General features: G+C 42.7%; 1 protein-coding gene across 1 annotated transcript in view; it reads left to right on the forward strand.

The window, feature by feature from the left end:
- Positions 1–22633, forward strand: part of LOC125381029 — a 40831-nt gene continuing 18198 nt past the window's right edge. Inside the window, exon 1 of the mRNA XM_048397100.1 lies at positions 1–105. The gene's annotated coding sequence lies outside the window, so the exon portion shown is untranslated. The remainder of the gene's footprint in view (positions 106–22633) is intronic.

Below are 22633 nucleotides of genomic sequence, written 5' to 3' on the forward strand. Positions count from 1 at the left end.
TACACTTCACTACAACGTCTCGGCATTGCAGGGAGCCATTTTTCTTACGGAACAGGGCAGTATTTCGCCGATGCATCGGGCAACAAAAGTTTGTGAATTCTAAAGGTAGGTCAACGTTTAAAACATAGTAGCTGCCATGGCAATATAATATTTGTTTAAGTGTCTGGCTTTTGGGGGGCTACAAATGGGTTCATTTGCTATGTAGTTGGGGTTTTAACTTGTAGCATGGAGTGAGTGTGAAAACGTCATTAGTGTGGGTAGTGGTAAGGGGCTGCGGTAGGTGTAAGAGTATGGGCAGGGCTAGGGCTAGAGGAAGGGAAAGGGTCGGGGTAGGGTAGTGATTAGGGTATGCAGTGAATCCTGATAAACAGTAACCATCGACACACCACATATTTCCCGGGACCTCAGCCCCCTGCTGATTGTCAAGCCAGGTGGACATGGTAACATTTATGTTTCATGATCTGATCGTGTGCTTCATGTTACAAGGGTTAGTGAACCACAAAGTGGTCTTCAATTTCTGACCAGTGCAACCCTCTGTTTGTGATACCATGGACATCACGGGTGATGGGACTCTTAAGCAGGGATTTACATGTATCTGCTCAGAGGCCTATGTTTCCCTGTCCTTTTTATTTTAGAAATAAGCGACTCTATCTCTAGTGTTTTATTGTATGATAAACATCGACCACGAGTCATTTATAGAATATCAATATCATATGCAGCCTCTTCCATGATGTTAATAAAATATTTACCTGTATTAAAAAAATGATGACTCCCTGAATAAAATCTGACCTCGGCAATGTCATTTTATGAACAGGTGGGTTTAAATTTGGTCTTTCCCACCAATTCTCACAAGTCTCAAGTCAATTATCTGTCCCTTTTCTCCCAAACCTGATTGTCATATCTCTCCCACTTTTGGACACGATCGTTCGGCCATTGAATTTATCTGCGTTGCCCAGACACATTTTTGGGAACAATTCATGTTCCTCTCAAACATAACGTCATCCAATTTACAACATGTTCGAATCTCCAGAAATGACGTCATGATAGAATGCACTCAGTCATGACGATCTGATCTGGTCTTACATCGCGAAGTGCATCAAATCATGTGAGCTCCTTGATTAAAAACATTAAATGATTTGGAAAATATCTTGCCTCGGAAGGATGTATTGTCATTTACCAAAGGTTCCATGTGACACACATGGAACAGTAGATTTTCATGGTTGGGGTCATCTTGGTCAAGATCTTGTATGGCCACCATTAGAGTCCAAAAGTGACTTTCATCATCATCCAATGTGTAATGTATGTATGCGAAACGTATGTAAAATATGGCAATTGAGCCACTAGTCTTGGTATATTTGTCATTGTGCTAAGCGGCCCAATCAACGGCCTCGTTTTGAGATGTGTCATAAGCGAAGCAATAAAAGTTGTCAGGCCGCCATAACTGTCGTTTAATACACCATGGAAGCAGTCACATCCCGAATTGTAATAAAAGTTGTCGTTCATTACATGGTGTCAAAAGTGATCCGACTCCATCGTTTCAATTAAGAAGCATCGTCAACTTCATGCCAAAGCAATCAATATCTCTCAGTGTCAATGTTCAGATATTCAAAGACTCGAAAAGCTAAGAGTTTTAACCGATTTGCAGTGACATTTATTTGGTAAAATTGTACCAAGGAAAAGTTCAGGTACAATTTACACAATTCATGTTTATGGGAAAGCACATATACTATTCTCATATAATTAAGGGCACATAGACTGAAGAGATTATTCTTTATGAGATGCACCGACTCATATCCAGGGACAGATACAAGAGTGACGTTAGAAAGACACTTTGCCATGTTTGCAAATGTTTTATTAAGTGTGACATTGTACATCTATTCCCCAAAGCTTTACATTTTCAGAAAGGGAAGGATGTAATGTATGAATGTGAAGCGTATGTAATATAAGGCAATTGAGCCGTTAGTCTTGGTATATATGTCATTGTGCTAAGCGGCCCAATCAACGGCCTCGTTTTGAGATGTGTCATAAGCGAAGCAATAACAGTTGTCAGCCCGCCATAACTGTCGTTCAATACACCATGGAAGCAGTCACATCCCGAATTGTGGCCTGGGGAATGTTCATGCACTCTGCCTGCAGTGGTTGTGCCAGCTGTCGGAGGCTTGGTGTTTGTTGTTAACGTGCATGCATGGAGGTTATCACGCGAGTGTGTTATACGTCACAGGTTAAGTTATGTGTAAGTCGGAGAGTGACAGTAGGCAATATAGTTCCAACTGAAATCTGTTTCTTATACTGTGGCGAAGCAACAGTTACGCAATTGTTTTCACTTGCCTTTGGCGACAATCTATCGGTCTGTCCGCTAGAGTAACTGCTTCTAGTCAAAGGGAAGCTACTCAACCCCTAGGCTATGAGCAGTCACGGCCACTTCAGACGTTGTTGACAGTCGGCCTGTACAGTCATAACGTTACGAAGTGCAGTCAGGTCCGATGTACACACAGCGACAAAACGAAACAAGGTAACAATTCGAACATGGTGTTAGTGTTTGGGGATTGGTCATTCTCAGAATGAGTTTACCCTGCTGATGTTCGGTTTGATCATTCTCAGAACCACATTATCCTGGCGGTTTTTGGGCTTTGATCATTATCAGAACCACTGTGCCCTTAAGGTGTTGGGCTTTCATCATTCCCAGAACCACTGTACCCTGGTTATGTTGGGCTTTAATCATTCTCAGAACCACTTTGCCCTGGTGGTGTTGGGCTTTGTTCATTCTCAGAACCACTGTACCCTGGTGGTGTTGGGCTTTGTTCATTCTCAGAACCACTGTACCCTGGTGGTGTTGGGCTTTGATCATTTTCAGAACCACTATACCCTGGTGGTGTTGGCTTTTATCATTCTCAGAACCATTGTACCCTGGTGGTGTTGGGCTTTGATCATTCTCAGAAGCACTGTACCCTGGTGTTGTTTGAACTTTGATCATTCTCAGAGCCTCTGTGCCCTGATGATGTTGGGCTTTGATCATTCCAAGAACCACTGTACCCTGGTGGTGTTGGGCTTTGATCATTCTCAGAGCCTCTGTGCCCTGATGGTGTCGGTCGTTGATCATTCTCAGAACCTCTGTGTCCTGTTGGTATTGGGCTTTGATCTTTCTCACATCCTCTGTACCCTGATGGTATTGGGCTTTGATCATTCTCAGAACCATTCTGCCCTGATGGTGTCGGTCGTTGATCATTCTCAGAGCCACTGTGTCCTGATGGTCTTGGGCTTTGATCATTCTCAGAGCCTCTCACCCTGGTGGTGTTTTGGCTTTGATCATTCTCAGGACAACTGTGTCCTGGTGATGTTGGGCTTTCTCAGAACCACTGTACCCTGGTTGTGTTTGGGCTTTGATTATTCCCAAAGCCACTGTGCCCAGATGTGTTGGGCTTTGATCATTCGCAGAACCACTGCACCCTTGTGGTGTGGGGCTTTGCTCATTCTCAGACCCACTGTGCCCTGCTGATGTTCGGTTTGATCATTCTCAGAACCACTGCACCCTGGTGGTGTTGGGCTTTGGTCATTCTCAGAATCAGTGTACCCTGCTAATGTTCGGTTTGATCATTCTCAGAACCACTGCACCCTGGTGGTGTTGGGCTTTGCTCATTCTCAGAACCACTGCACCCTGGTGGTGTTGGTCTTTGATCATTCTCAGAATCAGTGTACCCAGGTGGTGTTGGGCTTTGATCATTCTCAGACCCACTGTGCCCTGGTTGTGTTGGACTTTGGTCATTCTCAGAATCAGTGTACCCTGCTAATGTTCGGTTTGATCATTCTAGGAACCACTGTACCCTGGTGGTGTTAGGCTTTTATCATTCTCAGAACCACTGTGCCCTGGTTGTGTTGGGCTTTGGTCATTCTCAGAATCAGTGTACCCTGCAAATGTTCGGTTTGATCATTCTCGGAACCACTGCGCCCTGGTGGTGTTTGGGCTTTGATCATTCTCAGACCCACTGTGCCCTGGTTGTGTTGGACTTTGGTCATTCTCAGAATCAGTGTACCCTGCTAATGTTTGGTTTGATCATTCTAGGAACCACTGTACCCTGGTGGTGTTAGGCTTTTATCATTCTCAGAACCACTGTGCCCTGGTTGTGTTGGGCTTTGGTCATTCTCAGAATCAGTGTACCCTGCTAATGTTCGGTTTGATCATTCTAGGAACCACTGTACCCTGGTGATGTTAGGCTTTTATCATTCTCAGAACCACTGTGCCCTGGTGGTGTTTGGGCTTTAATCAATCTCAGAACCACTGTGCCCTGAAGGTGTTGGGCTTTCATCATTCACAGAACCACTGTATCCTGGTGGTGTTTGGCTTTGATCATTCTCAGAACCACTATGCCCTGATGGTGTTAGCTTTGATCATTCTCAGAACCAGTGTACCCAGGTAGTGTTTGGGCTTTGATCATTCTCAGGACCGCTGTGCCCTGGTGGTGTCGGTCGTTGATCATTCTCAGATCCACTGTGTCTTGATGGTGTTTTTGCTTTGATCATTCTCATAGCCACTGTGCCCTGATGGTGCCGGTGGTTGATTATTCTCAGAACAACTGTGCCCTGATGATGTTGTGCTTTGTTCATTCTCAGAACCACTGTGCCCTGATGGTGTCCGTCGTTGATCATTCTCAGAGCCACTGTGTCCTGATGGTGTGGGGCTTTGATCATTCTCAGAAGCACTGTACCCTGGAGGTGTTTGGGCTATGATTATTCCCCAAACCACTCTGCCCTGGTGGTGTTGGGCTTTGATCATTCCCAGAACCACTGTACCCGGCTGGTGGTGTTCTTTTATCATTGTCAGAACCACTGTGCCCTGGTGGTGTTGGGCTTTGATCAATCTCAGAACCATTGTGCCCTGAAGATGTTGGGCTTTAATCATTCACTGAACATCTGTACCCTGGTGGTGTTGGGCTTTGATCATTCTCAAAACCAGTGTGCCATGATGGTGTTGGGCTTTGATCATTCTCAGAACCAGTGTACCCTGATGATGTTGGGCTTTGATCATTCTCAGAACCAGTGTACCCAGGTAGTGTTTGGGCTTTGATCATTCTCAGAACCACTGTGCCCTGATGGTGTCGGTCGTTGATCATTCTCAGATCCACTGTGTCCTGATGTTGATGGGCTTTGATCATTCTCAGAGCCTGTGTACACTGGTGGTGTTTGGGCTTTGATCATTCTCAGAGCCACTCTGCCCACATAATGTTGAGTTTTGATCATTCTAAGAATCAATGTGCCCAGATGTGTTGGGCTCTGAGCATTCTCAAATCCACTACACCCCGGAGGTGTTTGGTCTTTGATCAATCTCAGAACCACTGTGCCCTGAAGGTGTTGGACTTTCATCATTCACAGAACCACTGTGTCCTGGTGGTGTTGGGCTTTGATCATTCTCAGAACCACTGTGCCCAGATGTGCTGGACATTGAGCATTCTCAAATCCACTATACCCCGGAGGTGTTTGGGATTTGATCTTTCTCAGAACCACTGTACCCTGGTGGTGTTGGGCTTTGATTATTCTCAAAACCACTGTGTCCTGGTGGTGTTGGGCTCTGATAATTCTCAGAACTACTGTACCCTGATGGATTTGGGCTTTGATCATTCTCAGAACCACTGTACCCTGGGTTTTGGGGGGCTTTGATCATTCTCATAACCACTGTACCCGGGTGGTGTTTTGGCTTTGATCATTGTTAGAACCACTTTGCCGTGGTGGTGTTGGGCTTTGATCATTCTCAGAACCACTCTGCCCTGATGGTGTTGGTCGTTCATTATTCTCAGAAGCACTGTACCCTGGTTGTGTTGGGCTTTGATCATTCTCAGAATCAGTGTACCCTGCTGATGTTCGGTTTGATTATTCTCAGAACTACTGTTCCCTAATGATGTCGGGTTTTGATCATTCTCAGAACCACTGTTCACAGATGTGTTGGGCTTTGATCATTCTTAGAACCACTGTGGCCTGATGGTGTTGGGTTTTGATCATTCTCAGAGCCCCTGTACCCTGGTGGTGTTTGACTTCGATCATTCTCAGAACCACTGTACCCTGGTGTTTTTTTTGGCTTTGATCATCCTGATAGCCACTGTGCCCTGAAGATGTTGGGCTTTGATCATTCTCAGAACCACTGTACCCTGGTGGTGTTAGGCTTCTATCATTCTCAGAACCACTGTGCCCTGGTGGTGTTTGGGCTTTGATCATTCTCAGAACCAGTGTGCCCTGAAGGTGTTGGGCTTTGATCATTCTCAGAACCACTATGCCCTGATTGTGTTAGGCTTTGATCATTCTCAGAACCAGTGTACCCAGGAAGTGTTTGGGCTTTGATCATTCTCAGAACCACTGTGCCCTGGTGGTGTCGGTCGTTGATCATTCTCAGATCCACTGTGTCCTGATGGTGTTGGGCTTTGATCATTCTCAGAGCCTCTGTACCCTGGTGGTGTTTGGGCTTTGATCATTCTCAGAACCACTGTGCCCTGGTGGTGTTTGGTCTTTGATCAATCTCAGAACCACTGTGCCCTGAAGGTGTTGGACTTTCATCATTCACAGAACCACTGTGTCCTGGTGGTGTTGGGCTTTGATCATTCTCAGAACCACCATGCCCTGATGTTGTTGGGTTTTGATCATTCTCAGAGCCTCTGTACCCTGGTGGTGTTTGGGATTTGATCTTTCTCAGAACCACTGTACCCTGGTGGTGTTGGGCTTTGATTATTCTCAAAACCACTGTGTCCTGGTGGTGTTGGGCTTTGATAATTCTCAGAACCACTGTACCCTGATGGATTTGGGCTTTGATCATTCTCAGAACCACTGTACCCTGGGTTTTGGGGGGCTTTGATCACTCTCATAACCACTGTACCCGGGTGGTGTTTTGGCTTTGATCATTCTCAGAACCACTCTGCCCTGATGGTGTTGGTCGTTCATTATTCTCAGAAGCACTGTACCCTGGTTGTGTTGGGCTTTGATCATTCTCAGAATCAGTGTACCCTGCTGATGTTCGGTTTGATTATTCTCAGAACTACTGTTCCCTGATGATGTCGGGTTTTGATCATTCTTAGAACCACTGTGGCCTGATGGTGTTGGGCTTTGATCATTCTCAGAACCAGTGTACCCAGCTAGTGTTGGGGCTTTGATCATTCTTAGATCCACTGTATCCTGGTGGTGTTTGACTTCGATCATTCTCAGAACCACTGTACCCTGGTGTTTTTTTTGGCTTTGATCATCCTGATAGCCACTGTGTCCTGAAGGTGTTGGGTTTTGATCATTCTCAGAGCCTCTGTACCCTGGTGGTGTTTTGGCTTTGATCATTCTCAGAACCACTGTACCCTGCTGATGTTTGGCTCGATTATTCTCAGAACCACTGTATCCTGGTGTTTTTTGGCTTTGATCATTCTGATAGCCACTGTGCCCTGAAGGTGTTTGACTTTGATTATTCCCAGAACCACTGTACCCTGGTTGTGTTGGGCTTTTATCATTCTCAGAACCACTGTGCCCTGGTGGTGTTTGGGCTTTGATCAATCTCAGAACCACTGTGCCCTGGTGGTGTTTTGCTTTAATCATTCACAGAACCACTGTGTCCTGGTGGTGTTGGGCTTGGATCATTCTCAGAACCACTGTGCCCTGATGGTGTTGGTCGTTAATCATTCTCAGAAGCACTGTACCCTGGTTGTGTTGGGCTTTGGTCATTCTCAGAATCAGTGTACCCTGCTGATGTTCGGTTTGATCATTCTCAGAACTACTGTTCCCTGCTTGTGTTGGGCTTTGATCATTCTAAGATCTCCTATACCCTGATGGTGTCGGTTGTTGATCATTATCAGAACTACTGTACCCTAGTGGTTTATTGGCTTTGATCATTCTCAGAGCCACTATGCCCTGATGATGTTGGGTTTTTGATCATTTCAGAACGATTGTGCCCAGATGTGTTGAGCTTTGATCATTTTCAGAACCACTGTACCCTGTGTTGGGGGGGATTTGATCATTCTCAGAACCACTGTACCCTGGTGGTGTTGGGCTTTTATCAATCTCAGAACCACTCTGCCCTGATTGTGTTGGGATTTGTTCATTCTCAGACCGACTGTACCCTGTTGGTGTTGGGTTTTGGTCATTCTCAGAACCACTGTTCCCAGATGTGTTGGGCTTTGATCATTCTCAGAACCACTGTACCCTGATGGTGTTGGGCTTTGATCATTCTCAGAGCCACTGTGTCCTGATGGTGTTGGACTTTGATCATTCTCAGAGCCACTGTTCCCTGGTGGTGTTGGGCTTTGATCATTCTCAAAACCACTGTACCCTGGTGGTGTTAGGCTTTGATAATTCCCAGAACCGCTGTACCCGGGTGGTTTTGGGGCTTTGGTCATTCTCAGAACCACTGTACCCTGATGGTGTTGGGCTTTGATGATTCTCAGAGCAACTGTACCATGATGGTGTTTGGCTTTGATCATTCTCAGAGCTTATGTACCCTAGTGGTGTTGGGCTTTGTTCATTCTCGTAACCACTGTGCCCTGATGGTGTTGGGCTTTGGTCATTCTCATAGCCAGTGTACCCGGGTGGTGTTTGGGCTTTGATCATTTTCAGAACCACCGTGCCCTGATGGTTTGGGGCTTTTATCATTCTCAGACCGACTGTACCCTGTTGGTGTTGGGTTTTGATCATTCTCAGAACCACTGTTCCCAGATGTGTTGGGCTTTGATCATTCTCAGAACCACTGTACCCTGATGGTGTTGGGCTTTGATCATTCTCAGAGCCACTGTGTCCTGATGGTGTTGGGCTTTGATCATTCTCAGAGCCACTGTGTCCTGATGGTGTTGGGCTTTGATAATTCCCAGAACCGCTGTACCCTGGTGGTTTTGGGGCTTTGGTCATTCTCAGAACCACTGTACCCTGATGGTGTTGGGCTTTGATGATTCTCAGAGCCACTGTACCATGATGGTGTTTGGCTTTGATCATTCTCAGAGCTTATGTACCCTAGTGGTGTTGGGCTTTGTTCATTCTCGTAACCACTGTGCCCTGATGGTGTTGGGCTTTGATCATTCTCATAGCCAGTGTACCCGGGTGGTGTTTGGGCTTTGATCATTCTCAGAACCACCGTGCCCTGATGGTTTGGGGCTTTTATCATTCTCAGAGCCACTGTGCCCTGGTGGTTTTGTTCTTTGATCATTCTGAGAACCACTGTTCCCTAAACGTGTAGACTTTGATCATTCTCAGAACCACTGTACCCTGATGGTGTTGGGCTTTGTTCATTCTCAGAACCACTGTACCCTGATGGTGTTGGGCTTTGATCATTCTCAGAGCCACTGTGTCCTGATTGTGTTAGGCTTTGATCATTCTAAGAACCACTGTACCCTGGTGGTTTTTTTGGCTTTGATCATTCTCAGAACTTCTGTTCCCTGATGGTGTTAGGCTTTGACCCATTGGCTTGCCTGGCCAAGAACACATCCTTACAGGCCACTGAGATACAGTTGTGTGGCATCCTCATAAATTCAGTTGCAGTAAGTTTCAGGTATAGTACAGGGATAAAAGCGTATCACAATATTTTACAATGCAAATATTGCGATACGTAGCACGATATATTGTATATTTCTAAATTTTGAATTCAGAAGAAATCTGAAACGTCAAGGTATGATTTGAAGTTTATAAATAGAACAAAACAAGATGCTGGTAAACATAATGTTAACTCATTTAATAAATACGCAAGACCAACAGAATAAGAACCTGCAGGCCACATTTACAAAAATGCCGCTTATTGTGACAAATAAATCGCCATGTTACTTTAATGCTGGCCATAAGGACCCATACAAATTAGAAGCAGGGGCCGACACGAGATCTACCTGCCAAGGGCCTACACGCATGGTTATTTCGAACACTGATCTTGGGACCCTGGATGCACGCTGGTATTTGGCAAGTGTAAAACAAAAACAAATGATAATCATCTCTATTTGAAAGCACCTGATATAATGTCATTGTGGCACGTATCATGGAAAGAATGAACCCCAATTTACCGATGTACCGGTAATATTGCACACCCTTAGTTCACACCCATCAAACATTAACTGTTTAGACTGATGCGACCTATCGGCGGAGTCATTTTGGAGCAGACAAGTCCAAGTCGTTGTAACATAGTTTCAGATCTTCCCAGGTCAACCACATGAGGACAGATTCGACTGATCCGAAACCTGACTGCAAAATGATATTATAGCTGCAAACTTTCATCAGGCCACTGGATTACGAGTTAAGGGTCACACTATTAGAAAATGGCCACATGCAGTTCATCTCCATGCTCGACGGTCACGTGTTGTGTCACCCCTTACAAATCATCATTCTGCCAACAGACGTCAATACAAAACGTTGGAACTGGGGTCGTCGTTGCTTGTCATGTGTCATGGAATCAGATTAGTCCTGATTCACTTCTTTCATAAGAGTGATCATGTCTGACAAAGGCGAAATGAACACCAAGCCAATGTCAACATGAGACCTCATGACCGATTTGGCATAGGATCAGTTATGGTATTGGGTGTCATCACAATAATTGAGCACGATTCACCCCACTCCATATTGTGCAAGGAAGGGTCACTGTACAGTACTATCTGCACGACATACTGACATCCTTTTTGTCCTGTGTTGAGGCGTGTGGGACGACGTTATGACTTTCATGCACAAACCAGCAACCCAATGCTTGCCGTGAAAGGCGAATAACAGTATCAGGTGGTCTGGCTCGCTGATTTGGTGGATGCATGTCATCGTATCCCAGTTGCGTGGACCGATGCTCATTATGTCCATCACTGGATTGTCTGGTCCAAGCTCCAAACTATTTTCAGACCGCCATCATATAGCTGGAATATTGCTGTGCAACGTTAAACAACAAACACACAATCATGTACAAATCGTCAATGCTAACCTCAAGCAGTACAACATTAGCAATGAGCCCAGACATGTTCCCCATTGAACGCGTGTGTGACATGAGAAGGAGAAGTGTGCGTCAAAGTCATAGGCCGCTGACCATGTTGGCTGAACTTGGCCAGGCACTGCAAGAGGAGTGGGACAGGCTCCCTCAAATCACCATTGAGAGACTCAGTATGCCTTGTCTCAAAGCCAGTGTGCAGTGAAAACATACCACAACCTAGGGAAGCCCAACACAACACCACCATCGGCAAACTGCAAATAGGAGAGTCATTTTATGCCATAGCCAGGTTTTCCGCTGAGCACACTGGACATCACATGACCTTCCCAGGTCCGGTCGACCACGTATCACTACGTATGCTAGAAGACAGGACAGATTCATACAGCTACATCACTTGTGTAAAAAAACCACAACGGTCAAATACGGCAAAACAAGGATGAAGGTATTCGTGCTTGACGATCATTCGAGGTGTCATTTTGACGGACCTGGTAGAACAGACTTGGTGCAAGTTTAAGGGACTTTATGGGCAAAAAGTTACATGGATGAGATTCTTCGGCCACACATTCTTTCTTTTGTGCAACAAGCATATTCGAACAAGACAGTACCCAATCTCACACGACCTTTTTGAGGAATCCCAACATCCAGGTCCTTTCATTGCCCTACAGGTCTCCAGATTTAAACCCAATCGAACATTTATGGGATGTACTGGATCAACGACTGCATGCACGTCAGCAACAAACACAAAACCTCCGACAGCTGGCACGAGCACTGCAATCAGAGTGTGTGAACATTCCCCAGGCCACAATTTAGGATGTGACTGCTTCCCTGGGACGACGATGCCAGTCAAATTGGATTCTAATGGTGGCCATACAAGATCTTGACCAAGATGGCCCCCACCTTGAAAACTTACTGTTCCATGTGTGCTACATGTTACCTGAGTCAATGACTATGCATCTTCCCGAAGCAAGAGAGTTAACTGACTTTAAAAGTTCAGTTTCCACCCTTGACGAACTAGGCTGGTGTTGTGGAGTAATATCTTGGCTAGACTAATGCATAGTCCAAGCGCAATGAAATCGAAATCCGGTTCGTAAACTGCAGAATTCGGTCGATGTGTACCCCCCACTTGACGTCAACATATATTTTCCAAATCATTTCATGTTTTTAATCAAGGAGCTCATGTTATTTGATGCACTTAGCGATGTAAGACCCGTTTTATCACAATATCAGATCGTCTTGAGTGGGCGCCGACATTTTCTTTGAATCAAATGCAAGTGATGCGAGAGGTGGAATCTGATTGGTCCATAGGAGAGGTTTGGATGGCACATAACTCGTGATAACCACTGGTGGCGCTACGAACGAGCCCAGGAATTCCAGCCTAGTTTGGCAAGGGTGGAAACTGGACTTTGAAAGTCAATTAACTCTTGCCTCGGGAAGATGATGACAATGACGTGTGGCAATTTTGAACAATCAATTATCATCTGTTGCTTATTTATATGACATATAAAATAAACATCTAAAACCACTTTTGTCTTGCGTTTGGGAAATTTTAAGTTATTTCCAATTATCCGATATTCTTTTTAGGCGTATATTTTATAGGTGCAGAATTGTATTGATTGGCCACATTTGGGGTTTCAATGCTCAAACTATTTTTTATGTCATGTGTGCTTGATCTGTCCACATCACAAATAAGTAGTTTTTATCATGTCACACCCTAAATAACAGTAACATAGATTTATAAAGTGTTACTGATCCCATGAATAGCATTTAAAATAATCAAACCTTAACCAGAACAAATGAACGAATATGTCGATATTAGCTTCTAGAGAATATGTTATTTGTCAACTCACAAAACTAGAGTTCTACTTTACCTACAGACTATCCTTCTAGTAATAATGAGTGAGTGAGTGAGTGAGTATGGTTTTACGCCGCTTTTAGCAATATTCCAGCAATATCACGGCGGGGGACACCAGAAATGGGCTTCACACATTGTACCCATGTCGGGAATCGAACCCGGGTCTTCGGCGTGACGAGCGAACGCTTTAACCACTAGGCTACCCGACCGCCCCTCTAGTAATAAAGGCCTAAGCATTGAAGCCCTTTACTCCAGTGCAATACAACCTACAAGTCACTCAACCAATGCATCACATATATTCAAATATACTGAACCAAATTAAAAACTTCACAATCCTAAACTTTTAACATTTTGACCAGTTATCATTGTGGGACCTTATTGTGTACTTAAACAGTAATGGCCACGTATTGTCTTCAGATAACACCCGTTTTTGTGCAGGTGAATCGATCAAAATCATGTGCACAGCACTTCAGTAGCAAAAGTGGTTTTTCACGTGCAACTGGTCACGTGGCCATAATACCGCACGTGTTTTCAGCCATACTTGTTGGCAGTCATTAACAAAAAAAGAAAAACACTAGAAAACAAAAGTCTTTACAGCCATTTGTCATGCCACGCCTTTCAAATGTGCAACGTGAACGTGCCATCGGCATGTTGCAGACGGGAACGTCCGTAGCTGAAGTCGCAAGGACGATGGGTTGTAGTCGAAGGACTGTCTATGATTTACAGGCGCGTCTACAGCAAACGGTTACCCCCGCTGATCGCCCTCGGCCTAGTCGACCACGTGTGACGTCACATGCAGAGGATCGTCAGATTGTCTTACGTCACCTCCATAACCCATTTTTGACGGCTACATCAATCAGAAATAAACGTTTAGGGGTTGACTGAGTGCGCAAACTGTTCGAAACCGTCTGAGAACTGCTCACCTTCAAGCACGACGGCCATACTGCGGGCCGATTCTGACTCAATTACACAGACGTCAACGTCAATTGTGGGCACAGCGACACTTACGATGGACTCAGAGGAATTGGAATCAAGTCGTCTTCAGTGATGAATCCCAATTTAATCTTCGATTTGCTGATGGTTGGGCGAGGGTGTGGAGGCGCCGTCATGAATGTTACGCCCAATGTTGTATACAGGAAGTTGATAGATTTCGAGGCGGAAGTGTCATGGTGTGGGGTGCTTTCTGCTTACTCATTTTCAAAACTGGTTTTACATTTGGAACAATCTTCCGGGAAAATTGCATAGATACTGTTTTATTAGGGTTGAAATCGACCTGTCAGTTTTCTGCCCAAGAGGATATTCTACTTAGATCGTTATTCAGACAATGTGCTGCTGTATTCGGGTCATTTACCACGACACATTGGGATGTGTCGTCGGCAAACAATCTTGTATGCGTAAGTGAGTGAGTGAGTTAAAATTTTAAGTCACATCGGCAATGTTTCAGCCATATCGTGACTATCAATAGTTAATCATAATACATATATTGAAACAGAAAAACCTGTCAACGAAGGACAGTAAAGTAACTAGATTTCTCACAGAAAAAGATATAAAACTAGTACGGAATCGTAAAAGAGAATAGCACTATACATAACGATACAAGATAAAAACGGGCTATAGATCGTCAGCAACCGAAGGTAGACCACCATACTGGGGACCATGAGGACTTAGTGTACCTTTGCTACCTGCATGGACCCCAGCAGGATTTACACCATCCCTTCAGTCGCTGGCGACTGTATGCAAAGTTAGCCACAAGTAAAAATAAACATTTTCTACGTTTTAAATAGTAGTAGGCAGAAATATTCTTTGAATGACATGGACTTACATAATCCTCTCAGGGGGACAATAATTTTACACTACATCAACCCCCTTTGAGGATACATCGTCATAAATGGCCTCGTCAAATCTGGACTCACAACCCAAATAGGTGTAACCGATATTTGGTTTAATGTTATGTTATTTATTAATACCTACCTGGGTGTCCCACTTCTTTTGCATTAGATCTCTGATGTACGATCTAATCAAGAGTTTAATATCACTTTGGGGGATTAGAAGTGGTGTCACAGATTTGTTGAGTGCTGCTTTTGCAGCAGCATCAGCCAATGTGTTACCAACGAGTGAGTGAGTGAGTGAGTGAGTTTGGTTTTACGCCGCTTTTAGCAATATTCCAGCAATATCACGGCGGGGGACACCAGAAATGGGCTTCACACATTGTACCCATGTCGGGAATCGAACCCGGGTCTTCGGCGTGACGAGCGAACGCTTTAACCACTAGGCTACCCGACCGCCCCTGTTACCAACGAATCCAACATGGCTGGGTAACCAACAGAAAGCGATGTCGTATTGGCCAGTAGCTAGATCATTACACAATTCGACAATTTCGAGTAAAAGTGGATGTGTACTGGACATTTTGTGAATAGCCTGGAGACATAAAAGAGAGTCTGAAAATATTCTGAACTGCTTATGCTTTTCGAGATCGAAAAAGATAGACACTGAATGTTGTTTGTTTATTATGGCATTTTTAACAAACGATTCTAAACGTACAAAATGATCAATTGTACTTCCATTTTTACGGAAACCACATTGAATATTTGTAATTAGGTTATTGGTTTCTAAGTACCAAACAAGTCGATTATTGATCATGCGTTCCATGGTTTTGCAAACGCAGCTGGTCAATGAAATTGGACGATAATTTGAAGGCTCAGTATGATCACGTCCTGGCTTAGGTATGGAAACAAGGATAGCATCTCGCTATGAGGATGAAAATTCACCTGATGTCCAGATTTCATCACAAATTAGTAGAAGGGTTTCTAAACATGAGTCTGGTAAATGTTTCAGGAGTTGATCATGTATATTATAAGCTCCTGTAGCAGTATCGTGTGCTTGTCCAAGAGCTGTATAAAGCTCATGGATTGAAAATATTTCGTTATAATCTTCCCCCTCATCTGATTAGTAATTTATTATTTTCGTTTCTTGCAGTTTTTGTTATTTTTTAGAATTTAGGTACATGGTTAGAGGAAGAAAAATGTTTTGCTAATGTTTCACCAAGTTTATTTGCAATTTCCGATTGATCAGTCAATAGTTCGTCTCCATTTTTAAGCTGATGTATGCTAGATTTATAACCTTTACCTATAATTTTCTGGATCATGTTCCATACCTTAGACATGAGCATACGAGAATTTATCTTGGAAACAAAATTTTGCCAAGATTGGCATTTATTTTGTTTAAACGTACGTCTGGCTTTAGCATTATAAATTTTAAATTTATTCAAATCATGTACCATTGGATGGCGACGGAAATAGTGCTCAGCCTTTTTCCATGCATTCCTAGCTTGTTTGCACTTATTGTTAAACCATGGTTTACGAATATGTGGATTTGCAGAGGGCTTAGGAATACATCCGACATTGTGGAAACTTCTCACTCTGGTTGGGTCCTGGAACTGGTCGGTTATCCTTAGAGTCCAAATAAGGAGGAGAGAAGTACCTCCGACAGGAGATAAGTATCTCCAGTACTTCGTATGGAGGGAAGTATCGCCAGGACTTCGTAAGGAGATAAGCTTCTCCATTACTTCGTAAGGAGAAAAATTTCTTCATTACTTCGTAAGGAGAGCTGTATCTCCAGTACTTCGTAAGAAGAGAAGTATCTCCAGTACTTCGTACGTGTTATAATATGGCACCGAATGGTTCTCTCTACCAGCTTCTATGCGTGTGAGCTGTTAAGCGGTATACGTGGTAAGGATATGATTCAGATAGAAAATGTTCAACGGCACTTTGCTGGAGTCATCCAAGGTCTGGACCAAACATCATCAACTGATTCAACCATAGCAATTCTTGGAATGTGGACGCTGACAGGATACATAGACAAATGCAGGCTACTACTCCTCGGAAGACTGTGTACAAACTCATGCTTCTCTCCTAGGAAACATATTATATGTGCAACCTTAGCCTTAGTCAATGTTGATAATATCAAAACTAGCACTAGCATATGTGACACAATCAAATTAAATGCTTGTAAATATAAACTTATAAAGGTCATTATGAACTTTATCAGTATTGGAATATTTCCTTGTAAAAAAGAATGGAGAAAAATTGTATGTTATGCACACCTCATATGAAGAAGGTAGGTGGAAACAGACTGTCATTGAGAGAGGATCTGGTCAGTTCAATCTAAACTTAAACTACATGTACTATGGAAACTAGCACTAACTTATCCCCATCTTAGGTATTGCATCCAATATTCCCTTAAGATCGCATTCCGAAACATTACATCACGTGGATGTGCTAAATGTGGCAGACATGTCTATGATTATGACAGACATGTACTTCTACACTGAATATTTTATAAATGATCAAAATGAATTCTTCTCCACCCTCATTGACAAACTGGATATTGAAAGTTGTGTTCAAGTTGAACTTCTGGAAGAAAATGATATGCTCGCACTACTCTGGGGCTCAGCAAGCATAAATCTGGAATTATGAAGCAATTTACATGGGAAAACATATCATTGATATTCTGTGAATATGTCTTAAATTTCCGAAACGTATAAGATAAACCTCAAATTAATCTGTTGTATCCTAATAGTGCTCACTTGTGTACATAGTAAATAACGAAAATTTATGCGTGTGTGTATGTGTGTATATATATGTATACATATGTATATGTATTTTATGTGTTAATAATGCACCCATCTATATAAATGTTAGCACAATGCATTTGCTCTTTGAATATCCGGAATTTTGTAAATATTCGGATGTAACTTCTGGAGGAAATAAAAAATTCATTTATTCATTCATTCATTCATTACTTCATAAGGATAGAAGTATCTCCGATAGTGCGTAAGGAGAGAAGTATCTCCAGTACTTCGTAAGGAGAGAGTCAATGAGTATGGTTTTACACCACTTTTAGAAATATTCAAGCAATATCACAGCGGGGGACACCAGAAAATAGGCTTCACAATTTGTACCCATGTGGGAAATCGAAACCCGGGTCTTCGGCGTGACGAGCAAACGCTTTAACCACAAGGCTACCAGACCGCCCCTATAAGGAGAGAAGTATCTCCAGTTCTTTGTAAGGAGAGAAGTACCCCCAATAGGTGATAAGCATCTCCAGTACTCTGTAAGGAGAGAAGTATCTCGATAGTGCGTAAGGAGAGAAGTATCTTCATTACTTCGTAAGGAAAGAAGTTTCTCCAGTACTTCGTAAGGAGAGAAGTATCTCCAGTACTTCGTAAGGAGAGAAGTATCTCCAGTACTTCGTAAGGAGAGAAGTATCTCCAGTACTTCGTAAGGAGAGAAGTATCTCCAGTACTTCGTAAGGAGAGAAGTATCTCCAGTACTTCATAAGGAGAGAAGTATATCCAGTACTTCGTAAAGAGAGAAGTATCTCCGATAGTGCGTAAGGAGAGAAGTATCTTCGATAGTGCGTAAGGAGATAAGTATATTCATTACTTCGTAAGGAGAGATGTATCTCCATTACTTCATAGGGAGAGATGTATCTCCATTACTTCGTAAAGAGAGAAGTATCTCCGATAGTGCGTAAGGAGAGAAGTATCTTCGATAGTGCGTAAGGAGATAAGTATATTCATTACTTCGTAAGGAGAGATGTATCTCCAGTACTTCGTAAGGAGAGATGTATCTCCAGTACTTCGTAAGGAGAGAAGTATCTCCGACAGTGCGCAAGGAGAGAAGTATCTCCAGTACTTCGTAAGGAGAGAAGTATCTCCGACAGTGCGCAAGGAGAGAAGTATCTCCAGTACTTCGTAAGGAGAGAAGTATATCCATTACTTCGTAAGGAGAGAAGTATCTCCGATAGTGCGTAAGGAGAGAAGTATCTCCGATAGTGCGTAAGGAGAGAAGTATATCCAGTAATTCGTAAGGAGAGAAGTATCTCCAGTACTTCGTAAGGAGAGAAGTATATCCAGTACTTCATAAGGAGAGGTGTATCTCCATTACTTCGTAACGAGAGAAGTATCTCCGATAGTGCGTAAGGAGAGAAGTATCTCCGATAGTGCGTAAGGAGAGAAGTATATCCAGTAATTCGTAAGAAGAGAAGTATCTCCAGTACTTCATAAGGAGAGATGTATCTCCATTACTTCGTAAGGAGAGATGTATCTCCATTACTTCGTAAGGAGAGATGTATCTCCAGTACTTCGTAAGGAGAGAAGTATCTCCGACAGTGCGTAAGGAGAGAAGTATCTCCAGTACTTCGTAAGGAGAGAAGTATTTCATAATTTCGTAAGGAGATAAGTATCTCCATTACTTCGTAAGGAGAGAAGTATCTCCGATAGTGCGTAAGGAGATAAGTATCTCCAGTACTTCGTAAGGAGAGAAGTATCTCCGGTATTTCGTAAGGAGAGAAGTATCTCCATTACTTTGTAAGGAGAGAAGTATCTCCGATAGTGCGTAAGGAGAGAAGTATCTCCGATAGTGCGTAAGGAGAGAAGTATATCCAGTAATTCGTAAGAAGAGAAGTATCTCCAGTACTTCATAAGGAGAGATGTATCTCCATTACTTCGTAAGGAGAGAAGTATCTCCGATAGTGCGTAAGGAGATAAGTATCTCCAGTACTTCGTAAGGAGAGAAGTATCTCCAGTACTTCGTAAGGAGAGAAGTATCTCCGGTATTTCGTAAGGAGAGAAGTATATCCAGTACCTCGTAAGGAGAGAAGTATATCCAGTACTTCATAAGGAGAGATGTATCTCCATTACTTCGTAAGGAGAGAAGTATCTCCGATAGTGCGTAAGGAGAGAAGTATCTCCGATAGTGCGTAAGGAGAGAAGTATATCCAGTAATTCGTAAGAAGAGAAGTATCTCCAGTACTTCATAAGGAGAGATGTATCTCCATTACTTCGTAAGGAGAGAAGTATCTCCGATAGTGCGTAAGGAGAGAAGTATCTCCAGTACTTCGTAAGGAGAGAAGTATTTCATAATTTCGTAAGGAGATAAGTATCTCCATTACTTCGTAAGGAGAGAAGTATCTCCGATAGTGCGTAAGGAGATAAGTATCTCCAGTACTTCGTAAGGAGAGAAGTATCTCCAGTACTTCGTAAGGAGAGAAGTATCTCCGGTATTTCGTAAGGAGAGAAGTATCTCCAGTACCTCGTAAGGAGAGAAGTATCTCCAGTAATTCGTAAGGAGAGAAGTATCTCCAGTAATTCGAAGGAGAGAAGTATCTACGATAGCGTGTAAGGAGAGAAGTATCTCCGTTATTTCGTTAGGATAGAATTATCTCCAGTACTTCGTAAGGAGAGAAGTCCAGTCAATATATCTTAAGGGAGGGAATTAAAAACTCTTAAATAGACTTAATCTGTGTTTGTGGTTACATCAGTACTGACCAGGTACAACACAAGCTGATGTTTTTTCTTTGACTCACATTACGTACATCTGGCTTCTAAATATAAGCAACATGTGTATTCGAAAACTGGAAATAGTGTCCTTTTACAGAAAGCATATATGCAGCTTTTCTAATTGAGGCAGTGACAGTCATGTAAACTTCTGTTTTGAAACTGTTCTAAATTTGACGTGTATTTTCCTAAACTAGAACTCATAGTTCAAATGACTTCGCTGATAGGCTGGTACAATTGTCAATGTTGATGAGTCAATATTGATCGATTAATCATCACACATACAATGATGGCGTTGAAATGTGAGCAGTGAACATGTGAAACAGTCGTTCATTTGATTTAATTTGTTTGTGTTTTATTGTCCAAAAGAAAAAAAAGAAGGAATTTGCAATTGTTAATATACTTATGCTCGCCATAAATGCATCATACAGTGTTATGGCAAATTTCCATTACATTATATCTAACCTGAGCACTTTCTAATATTAAATATTCAGCTTTGATATGAAACGTCATATAATCATACTTTAGTGTCAAGGAGCGATGATACAAAATATAGTCATAGTCAGGCCTATAATGTGCATGTTGTGAATTTTTGTCATCTCTCTCAGTAATCATGTTATGCAAAGACATTTACAGGAGGGCCTGTGCTAACAAAAAAACATGTGCCATTATCACGATGATAATGGTGTGTGCTCTGAAAAATCAAGTTTGATTCATACAAAACTATTAAACGTAGTTGTAAATAATGATGATTAAATCCTTACAATGTTTGTTCTTAAGAGCTCTGAAAAGTGACATCACACAAATGCAATTTGTATTCGGTTTGACATGAATTAACTTCATAATTAAACCCCATTTAGCATTTGTAAAGCATGTTTAGTTAAAGATGAAATCTACATCTTAATTTATCAATTTTGTCTGGATGTAAGCATTGTAAGGAATTGTTGGTATGTTAGAAGTATATGTTATGTGTTCTCATTTCTCATGAATAGTTTATGGTCAAACATACATTGCCTATGAAAGGACAACTCGTATTGTGTATAAAGGTTTTAAACACATTAAAGTCCTATCTGAAGCACTGGTTCTTGAAAAGATGTCTGTGACTGTTAGAATACACCATCTACACTGAACACTGGATTAGGACATACTTGTCACCAACATGGTGTTGCAAAACATCATGGGATTCTCACATAAGGTCCTGTGTGAATCTAGATACTGACACTAGTGAGAGTGTATGCTGGTGAAAATATTCTAATTCACGCTGGGACAGTTTTCTGTCCATGCCTGGCATTTGGGAATACTTACGAAGAATGTTTTTATATTTTGTGAGTAATCTTGACCTTTGAAAAAAATATTGACTAAATCTAACGCTTATTTATTGATTTTTAAGTATGGATACTGGTACACAATAGAAATGTTTTGAAGAGTTCTGGGATCAGCCATGATATCGAATTGACATTGAATAATGCACATTAAATTTATAATAAATGTTCAGTTGATGGGTAAAAATATTACTCGAAAATACAACAAATGCTCACTAATGAAAATTAAACTTAACCAATGGCAGCGATGCTGCAAGGCCTGGATGCCAGTCAAGAACAAATTTCAGCCACCCTAAAAAAGTCATTCACAGCGGAAATGACGTCATCATTACTAGGAAAAATGGCGACTGGCTAGTTCCTTTTTCATTTTGGGAAACAGGTGGAAGTCTGACGGGGCCAAATCGGGTGAATAAGGGGGATGGTCAATGAGTTCGAGGCCACAATCATGGATCGTTAACATGGCAACCACCTATTTGTGAACAGGAGCATTGTCTTGGTGGAACAGGACTCTTTTAGTGAGCATTCCCCGTAGCTAAGCTTTGATAGCTTCACGCAACTGACTCAGTAGGTCAGCATAATATCTTCCATGGATAGTCTGCCCTTTTTCAAGATAGTCAATCAGCAGAATACCCTTGGAATCCCAAAAGACTAAATCCATCACTTTTCTAGCAGAAGGAACCGACTTGGCTTTTTGGTGGGCTGGTGATTCCGGATCCTTCCATTGTTTAGACTGAATTTTGGTTTCTGGTTGAAAGTGATAAAGCCCAAGTCTCATCCACGGTTACAAATCGGGCCAAAAATTCATCGGGATCTGCTTCAAATTGTCACGGGACGTCAGGAATCTGACACGTTTCTGATCCGCTGTCAAGAGCTTTGGCACCCATCTTGCAGAAACTTTTGTCATTCCCAACTTGTTGGTGATGATGTGCTCAACCCTCTCATGAGAGATGCCCACAACACCGGCAATTTGTCGTGTGGTCAATCGTCGATCAGCCATCACCATGTCATGCACCCGGGTAATGTTTTCCCGAATGGTTGCTGTTGAAGGCCTTCCTGGACGCGGGTCATCGTCAAGGCTCTCTCTGCCACGCTTGCATTCCGCAACCCACTTCTTTACATTGGAAAAGTAAGGGGCATCATTCCCTAAAGTGGAGACCATGTCAGCTTGTATCTGTGTTGGAGTTAGCCCTTTCAGTTGCAGGTACTTGATGACTGCCCTATAGCCA

Source organism: Haliotis rufescens, unplaced genomic scaffold, assembly GCF_023055435.1.
Source record: "Haliotis rufescens isolate VD_foot unplaced genomic scaffold, xgHalRufe1.0.p SCAF_16, whole genome shotgun sequence".
Taxonomy (NCBI): domain Eukaryota; kingdom Metazoa; phylum Mollusca; class Gastropoda; order Lepetellida; family Haliotidae; genus Haliotis; species Haliotis rufescens.